Consider the following 9,254-nt stretch of genomic DNA (forward strand, 5'->3'; position numbering starts at 1 on the left):
AGGCATGCACCAACACAATCAGCTTGTTACATACATTTTTAATGGTGTGCTGAGAAATCAGGAATAAAAGAAATAAGTGCAGGGAAAAATAAGATGAAGCGGAGAATGAAGCTGGTATTTGAAGTGTGAACAAGTTTTTATTGAGCACATTCACTCTAGCTGACACTAGATGGGAATTGGGAATTAGAAGTAAAAAGATAAGTTCCCTTCTCTTCATAAATTTGGATTCACATGGAAGAAATAAATATACAAACAAACAATTGCAATGCTGTGGGGACAATTGGAAATAAGGAATAACACCCAGTAAGTAAAAGCATATGAAGAGGAGCCATGCCATCCTGTATGAACAATGCCCACCATGATCTGATATTTTCCTGGCTTGCTAGTTGCCTGTCTTTCCCCTCTGGAATGTCAGCTTCAAGAGATCTGTCACAACAGTGGTCTCCCCTCTGCCTGAATCATTGATTGCCACATTAGAGGGGCTCAATAATGAGAGAATGAAGAAAACTCACAGAGATTTTAAGTATCCCCTTTTGCACAGCTTGCAAACTGCTGAACCATCCCAGTTCTGTATCCCCTTTACCTTAGAAGTGGCTCAAACAAGTAGTTGCATCAAGAAACATTGAAAGTAGAGATTTGGAAATTAGAAGACTCAAAATCAGTGTCTTGAAAAGGAGATCAGTGAGCAAACCTCAACCCCAAAGCGAAAGGAATGGACAGTGCCAAGTTCAAGGCACTGGCAAAGGCAAGGGTGGTAACTCTAAGGAACCAGCATGTCAGCAGTGAGTGATTTGTTCAACTTGACATAACTGGTAAGAAGTCACTGCCGAGATGATACAGGGAAAAAAAGAAAAGAAAAAAAGAAAAAGAGAGAAAGAGGTTTGGAGCTCAAAGAAGGAAAATGAAAGGCAACAACAACAACAAAACAACAGATTTCAGTAACAGAGAAAAATTGCTGTGTATTAGTCAATGCATCATTAAAATGCACTGAGACAATCTGATGGCCTTAGCCTTTTGAAAATTCACTTGCTTTAGTGTTCTTTTTTCACATTTTCTTATATAGATACATCATCATGAGTCTGGGAAATCAGCTTGAGTCAGAGAAGAATTCTTGGCAAGGGTGTGGAAAATCCACATCTAAACCTCTTCTTCCCACTGTAACAGACAGAAGAAGCAGTCACTCCCTTTCTTGAGACTTTGGGTTCTGCTTGTGTCAAGTGAGGAATTTGGAATCATTATTACCAAGGTTCTTTCCAGCTCTATTTTGTATTTTCAGGGACCTTGACAGAAATAGGAGACCTAGTTCTGGTCCCAACTCTGTGTCTTATTTTTGACTCAATTCCCTGGTCTCTGACCTTTATTTCTAGATCAAGTTGGGATAAAAGATAGACATTGGCATAAAGATTTGGTGTTTGAGATCCTCTTTATAATCTCTTGTTGATAAGGCAGTGCCATTACCTGCTCTCCTTCTTTTCCAGTTCCTGTGAAGATCAAATGAGGTCATGCATATGTAAATACTGAGCTAACTATTAATTGCAGTAATATAAAAGAATTGAATGTTCTTTCTGCAGTTACTATTTTTAGAAGAGACCTGCTAGGCTATTTTCCAGAGAGGTTAAAATGTTATCTTTCCCTGGAGGATAAGTTAAGACAGAAGTAGAGGTAGAAAAAGTCTATGAATTTTTTTTTGTTATGCCAAAGATTGAACCCAAGGCTTTCTGCATGTGAGGCAAGCACTGTACCAACAGAGATATACCCCCAGCCCTGTATTTTTTTAAACCACTAATAATGAACCCTCAGTTGGCTAAGAATAAATTAAGATGAAATATAATTTAGTGAATGAAATAATATAATTCAATAAAATCATAGGAGATGTAGTGTCTTACGCAGTTGAGAAGACAGCATAGGCATCCAGAAAACAGGAAACAAACATCACAGTAAATGAGGATGCACACTGTAAAGGGCAGAATGACCTAGGTACCTCAGTTTCCCCATATGTAATATTAGAGGGAAAAATGGGAGTGCTGGGTTGACAACCCAAATGCCAACAATGACTGCATCCCTGGAAACCATCTAATGTTGGGTGCTGGGCAGCTTCAGTGCCAGTACATTTGTACACCTACCTGATGCCTGCCTGGCATGATTTATTCAGATCATAGGCCAATTTTTAAAAAAGATTCCAGAAATCTTTAGTATAATGTAAAAAACAAAACAAAGCAAAACCCCCCCAAAAACCTCAATTTTAAAATGCTGATAAATGAATTTTTTAAAAAATCAGGCCTAGCCTGAATTCTTTGACAGATTTTAATTCCTAATTATTCTTTCTACTCTAACTTTCCAAGAAGGTAGGAGACACACATAGGTATAGGAGTTCTGCCTGAAAATAAATCTGTAGGTCATGAGGCCACCCTAAGTAGCAATAGTAATAGCAATAACATTAATATCTTATACACATGTAGCAACCACTTGCAAATCACTTTGTGCCTGTCTTTTCTTAAAATTCTCACAGAACTCCTGTTGTTAAGCCAGATATTGAGGAAAATAAATCTAATGTAGGTTAAAGAACTGGAAGAAGATATCATGGAAGGTTGAAGACAATTTTTGGACTGAGGCTAAGGTCTAATGTGTCATGGATGAGGATTTTTCTGCCAGGGTGACAGCCATATAATGGGGACTATTTTCCCTACTAATATCTCCATATCCTCTGAGGAAGGGGGATGTTGGGATGAAGGACAAGGCACAAAAGTCACTGCTCAGGAGTTGGCATGTTAGAGGGAAGCAGGCAGCAAAACTTCCTCCTGCAGTTGCCCACTCTGGGTTCCCAGGTCTTGGGAGGAGTCCTGGTGAGTGACAAGTCATCAAACCACTGGATGGGCCAATACAAGCTCTCAGAGGCATGGTCAGAGCATCCAGACTGGTGGTGTAGACAGTGGGAATCTCAGGCTAGAAGCCATTTTCCAAGCTGCACAAACTCATTTCAATATTGGAATAACCAATAAGGCTATAGCAGAGCATCCAACTCTGGCTGTAAAGAACAACAAACTTTTAGTAGAAGAGTTCTTATTGGAAGATTTTTCAGAGCAAAAACTTAGAAATCTTATTCTGTGGGGTTGTTTATTGGAAGACATCTTTTGGATTGACAAGACATGAATAAAGCAGAAAACCTATGAGGTCTAAGTTCTGCAAGGATCATGGTTAGGAGAATTGCATGATCTGGCTTGCCCTGGATGCTCTCAGTACCTGAATTTGCCTTTCATTCTCAAGAAAATGAAGTTACAAAATTTTCCAGGGAACATAAATGAAGTATACAATGTGGTTTCTCTACCAACTACAGAATGTGTGACCTGTTTTGGAGGGAAAGAATTGATACTAAAGTCATTTGGGCATAGTAAGAGGCCCAGAGAGTCTTGAGTCAGATGCTGAGGCTGATTTTGGCTTTTCCTGGTACCAGACACATGGCAAGGCAAATCCCTTGTTCAGAACTTACGCTTCCTCTTGTAAGCAGGAGCTAGAAATAAGGTCAAACTCATGAGACTGAAAACCAGGTCTGAAAAATCATGTAAAAGTATCCTGTACACTGTGAAGGAACATTCTAGAATAAGCTATCCTTCTGGCAGGAAGTGGAGGAAATTAATCAAGTGTGGCGATGTCCATGGAAACTGACTCCCAAGAGACATGCTGATCTTTCCACAGACTTAGTTTCTCATTGCCTAGGTCTAGCATCTACTTCCATTAGTGTCTCTTCCCCTTCTTCCCCTTTTTAATTGAGAAACTACATTTCCTCATTCCCTGTAACAGTATCATAGGTTGTTGCTCTGTTTCTTTCTTTTTCAACCAAGTAATAATTTTTCCAAGCTCGCTATAGAAGTGGGCCCAGCAAAATCTGGTTGCTGGGTGGAAGTCAGTTGCCTGGATTTAGATCCTCAATAATTTTTTAAATACTTAATTAACCAAGCCCATGAAAATGTCTAAAGTAATAGCCATCCTTTCTATATGCGTAGTGACATCTCATAAATTATGGAATTTGTGGATTGCCTGAAATCCTATATGAAGTGTTAAAGACAGAAAATGTTAATTGTTTGAATGTGCGAAGATCTGCACTCATATGCATATGTGTGTTTTAATGGTGTTTTCCTGGGAGGAAATATTTCACTCTAGATGGGCTCATGTGCATACACATTCCTGTCACTTTAGGAATGGTGACCCAGCTGTTGCCAAGTGCATATCTCATGGTTTTTGCCTTCATAAAGGAATAAAAAACCCAAATTTATTAGCCATTGCTATTTAAAATCACTAGCAGTTTCACTGAGATAATAAATCCTAGGTCTACTTGCCAGGTTTTCTGCAATCCCTTTTATTCTTATGCTGAAGGCATCTCTATGTGTTCAGGACAAAAAGACGGGAAGGAAAGGGAGAAGTTGTGATAGAATAAGAAAGAGGGTCTTTTCTTAAGGGGCAGAGGGAAGAAGTAAAGATTGGGATTCTATACTTTATGACCTTTATGCCATCCACCCCTCAGAGCTGCTCACCCTTATCAATGACACTTGAAAATGTTATTGAACACTCCTCTCCTGCCATGGACTGGACAAAACCTTAGCAAGATTATTTTATTTCACTATTCACCCAGCACAAAGAATGGGAGTAATTCATTAGAGACCTTGTGTCTAGTGAACACATGTTGATCCGGCCTGATGCTATAGTTCTCTTTTAGAGACTCCACTTGTCCACAAATATGTACCACATCCTAAGAGGAAAGGAGAGATTTTGACTCCCATGAACCTCAGAATCCATTTCTATATTGATTCAGTTCTTTGTCAGAAATGAGACGGATACTGGTTAGTGGATACTCTCAGATATCCACAATCTAAACTCCCTAACATGTCCCAGGAGGATCTGTCTAATGTAATCTCTGACATATCTCAAATCAAAGCCTCTGCCTGTAGTAAATTTTAAAATGGCCGCAAACCCTTTTCAGCACTTCCCACTAAGAGATGAAGTCATTTTCCTGATTTCTTGAATCTGGGCTGAGCTTGTGACTAGCTGACCCATAGAACATGGTACAGGTGATGCTGGGTACCTTCTGAAGCAAAGCATTTGTTTGAAGGGCCTTTTGTTTGTAGCTTCTACTCTCCTTCTTCCAAATGCTGCCTCCATGTAAGCAAACTGGGTTATGGTCCAGCCAGGAATAGGTATCAGTTGCAGGAGTGAGACCCTCTTAGACCATCCAACGCTGGTCCAGCTACCACAGCAACTGAAGCTGCAAAAGTGATATGAGTGATATTTTAAGAAACTGAGCTTTAGGGGCAGTAAAACATAACTGAAATACCCAGACTCACCCTCAGACCTTAGTCTTCAGCCTCTGTGGTCTTCTTTTAATTCAAGAACATGCCATTGACTTTCTCACCTCAGGGATTCTGCATATTTTGTTTCCTGTGCATAAACTACTTTCCTCTTTCAACTTGTCAAATGGTTTACTCTGTCTTATCATTCAAGACATAGCTTAAAATATATTGCTGTGGAATTCCTTTACTGAACATCTATATAACAGAGATTTCTTATCCCGCACTTTAGCCCTTGCTTATTTATTTATTTGCCATTGCAAATATCACAATCTGTGATTATTTTGTACTGTTTTTTTTACCTATGTTTCCCCTACTCAAATGTAAATGTCATGAGAATGGCTGGAGACAATGTCCTTTTCTCCAATGTATCCCCAAAGAGTCTCCCCATCTTCCCTTGGATCTTTTTAGCATTTTTGTGCATACCTCCACTCTGAGCACTCTCACTTCCAGTAGCCAGAGTTGCCTGTCCTTTCTGAGGGCTGCTTTAAGGTTTTTGGAGCCTAGCTTGTGTTGTCTGCACCAAAATACACACAGAGAGCAGGTTGAGAATTTTCATAGTCTTAGTCAATGATGCTTTATTTATTAGGTATAAATAAGTATTCTGGCTCTCTTGTTCCCAGTCAGGAAGATGCTGAGGTGTGACCTACACTGCCTGAAGTTCCCCTCCATGGCAGCTCCTTTGCTGGCTTCGTTATGGAATTCATACTAGGTGCATTGAAACCTTTACTGGGTCCTTTCCTCCCCTTTCCTTCTTCTCCAATTCTGGGTAGGGATTTCCAGTATCAATTTTTAACAAACCACTTTCCAACTAATCCTTGTGACAGAATCTGCTTCCAGTGAGGTGACAAAGTGTCTTTGAGGTATGAAGTCATTGAAGCAGCTCTTCGATTTTCATACATTGGATTTTCACATTGCTACCCTTGAACTGACAAATGGAATTCAGATATCCACTGCAGTATGATCATCTTTTATAGCCGTGTTTGTGCAATTACGTTAGGTTTTATTGCAGTGTGCCCTATTGTTTTATAAAGATGATTGGGAAGTGTAACAATGGTGCTGATAGTAGCAGCATCTGAGTCAAAGATGAATCTGTTTGGTGTGCTGAAAGCTGAGAATGGTGAATGTTGACACGTTGCATAGATTGAAGCGGGTCTTGTAAAGAACCAGTACCAAATTAAAGAACTTATAGGGAATTCTAGAGATAGATCTTCCAGAAAGGTATTAAAAATGGGGCTCCTCAAAGTATCCTTTGGAGAGGGCTTTAAAAGTACAGAAATTATGAATATCAGCACCAAAAATTCCAGATTCCCCAAAGCAGTGAAGTTTCTGGAAGCAAAAAGCAGTTCTCAGGGATGAACTTCCTTTGGGCTCTTTCATTGAGAGGAGGAATAGTTTCATACTCAAGTTTCACTTGAGAAGTATTTGGGGAAAAATTTAAAAATTCTATCAAAGCCACCCTTACTGTCTGTCTCACTTTGCAGTCCCTACTCAGTCTCTTGTAAAGTCACCACCAGCCAGATGTCCTCCTGCATTTTAAGATAAATTTGCTCTCTTTACTAAGTGCTGTTTTAAATAAGCTGAAAAAATTAGGTTTTCAAGACAAAGAACTTATACAAGGTCATGAATTCTATTTACATTTCGCATCCAAACCAATTGCTAATAATTATCATTATTGTAGAATTTTAAATTTTATGAATGCTTATGGATTCATTTCTTGGAAAACAACCTTTCCATATCACATTTAGGGATGAGTTTTTTTCAGTTTTTGTTTTATTTTTAGGTTGTATTATACATGACAGAAGAGATCCCAGGTTGTGATGGAAAGAGACAGAGATCAGAGCTCTGCCACTGATGTAACCTGCGTAAGCCAGTCTTCCCAGGTCTCAGTTTACTCAGTGACAGGGCTTCCTGCTCAAGGCTGTGGTGAGGATTAAGGTAAGTGTATAAGGCACAGTTGGCACTCAGCTGATCTTGGTTCCCTTTGGTGGTAGGAGTCACACACACAGTTGGTTTGAAGAATCTGCCAACATGTTAGCTACCATGGCCTGAAGACAAACCCAAAGACAAAATGAAGACAAACTCAGCCTAACACAGAAGGCCCTGTATAATCAGATCTTCATGTATCTCTCCCCCTAAACACACTCTGCTTCCAAAGGAGCACATGGAACAGCTCCTGAAAAATGCCAACTCTTCTCCCCTGCAAAATGTTCTCCTTAGGACTCAGCTCAAAGGAATCCTTTCAGACCACCACAGTACCCACCTCCTCCAATCTGGGAAAAGTGTCTTTCCCACACAGTCTTGCAGGAGCCGGAGTCTCCTAACATGATACTCATCACATAGTTTTATAAATCATGTCAGTGTCAATCTCCTCTGCTAGACTTTAACTTCCTCAAATAAGTATGTCATTTTATATCTGCATGCTCTGCACTGGCAGAGTCAACTAAATAAGAACTGAAAATATGGAGGGAAAATGCATTTATACAGAACATGTAAATATTTTCCTTCTCATTGTTCCCTAAATGACAACAATTTACATAGTATTGGGTACTATAGGTAACCCAGAAATTAATTAAAATACATGAAAGAATGTGAGCATGTGCAAATACTATGCTATTTATTTTGGGACAGAAGCATCTGAGAATTTTGGAATCCACAGGGTCCTGGAATCAATCCCTCTAGGGAAATCCAATGATGAATGTATATCTTCTCTGGGTATGTATACCATTGCCTCTTCCAAGATCTTTACATATGGAACTTTTTTTTATTTCAATAGCACTATGAGATTCATATCATCATTAGCCCATAACAATTAGGAGAGAAAAATGGGAGAAAAAGAAAATGCAAATAATTCTCCCATGTTCAAATGTCTGTCAAAAACAGCTGGCTCTGTGACCTTCATACCATAACTCTCTCTCTATAATCCTGGATCCAGAATGTGAGGCCTGAAGGTAGGTAGTCAGTCAATCAACTAAGGAGGAGGAAGTTATTCAATCCTGGGGAAGAAAATGAGATCTGGGAAGGGATACATGTAGATTGAGACTCAAACTTACACCATCTTATTTGTTCAAAAGATGGCAAAGAGCCAGCTAATAAAACCTAGAGTTTGGAAGAACCTGTTACCTCTAATAATCATGAGTTGATTCTGGAGTAATGGTACATGCATTACCTTGGGAAGCAGGCACTTGAATTGCAGTGTCTTAATAGATGATCTGCCTCTTGCAATACCTCAATTGTCTCATGTAATTTGAATTGTCAACCTGATTGGATTAAGAGATGTTGATGATTAAGAGGCTTCAGGGTGTGTTAATGAGGGTGTGACTAGAAATGATTGGCATGTGAAATAGCCAACTGAAATGGAGACACTCCCTAAGCATGGGCAGCACCATCCAATAGGATGATGGCTTGGATGGAATAAAAGTTGGAAAAACAAGGAAGCAGCAGCAGATGCAAGCTTGATTCTTCTTGAACAGGTTCTTGATTGCTGCTGTGATTGTCTGAGGATTTTGGACTCTCACTTCTTCACTCTTCCAAAGTAGACTCTACCAGTGATTCTCCAGGCTTCGAGAAGCCTTTGGTTTCAGACTAGGGTAGCACCAATGATCCCTCTTGCTCTGAGGCTTCGGCTTCTTGGACTGTGTAGCTATTGTCTCCAGCCTGCAAACAGCCATTGTGGACTAACCAGCTTCTGTTTGTGTAAGCCAACCTAATAAATCCCCTTTTTATAAGCATACTTCCTGTTGATTCTGTTCCTCTAGAGAACCCTGATTAATACAGTCTCATCAACAAAAATAACAGCAATCATGAGTGGGCCTTTGAAGCTCTTGCAACCTTTAATGGTCTGTGATCCTGGAGAGAATTTGTGTTTGCTGTTCTATTGCCTGTCAATGGTCATCTGCTAAGCACCTCTATCTC

The sequence above is a fragment of the Ictidomys tridecemlineatus genome, chromosome 3, assembly GCF_052094955.1.
Source record: "Ictidomys tridecemlineatus isolate mIctTri1 chromosome 3, mIctTri1.hap1, whole genome shotgun sequence".
Taxonomy (NCBI): domain Eukaryota; kingdom Metazoa; phylum Chordata; class Mammalia; order Rodentia; family Sciuridae; genus Ictidomys; species Ictidomys tridecemlineatus.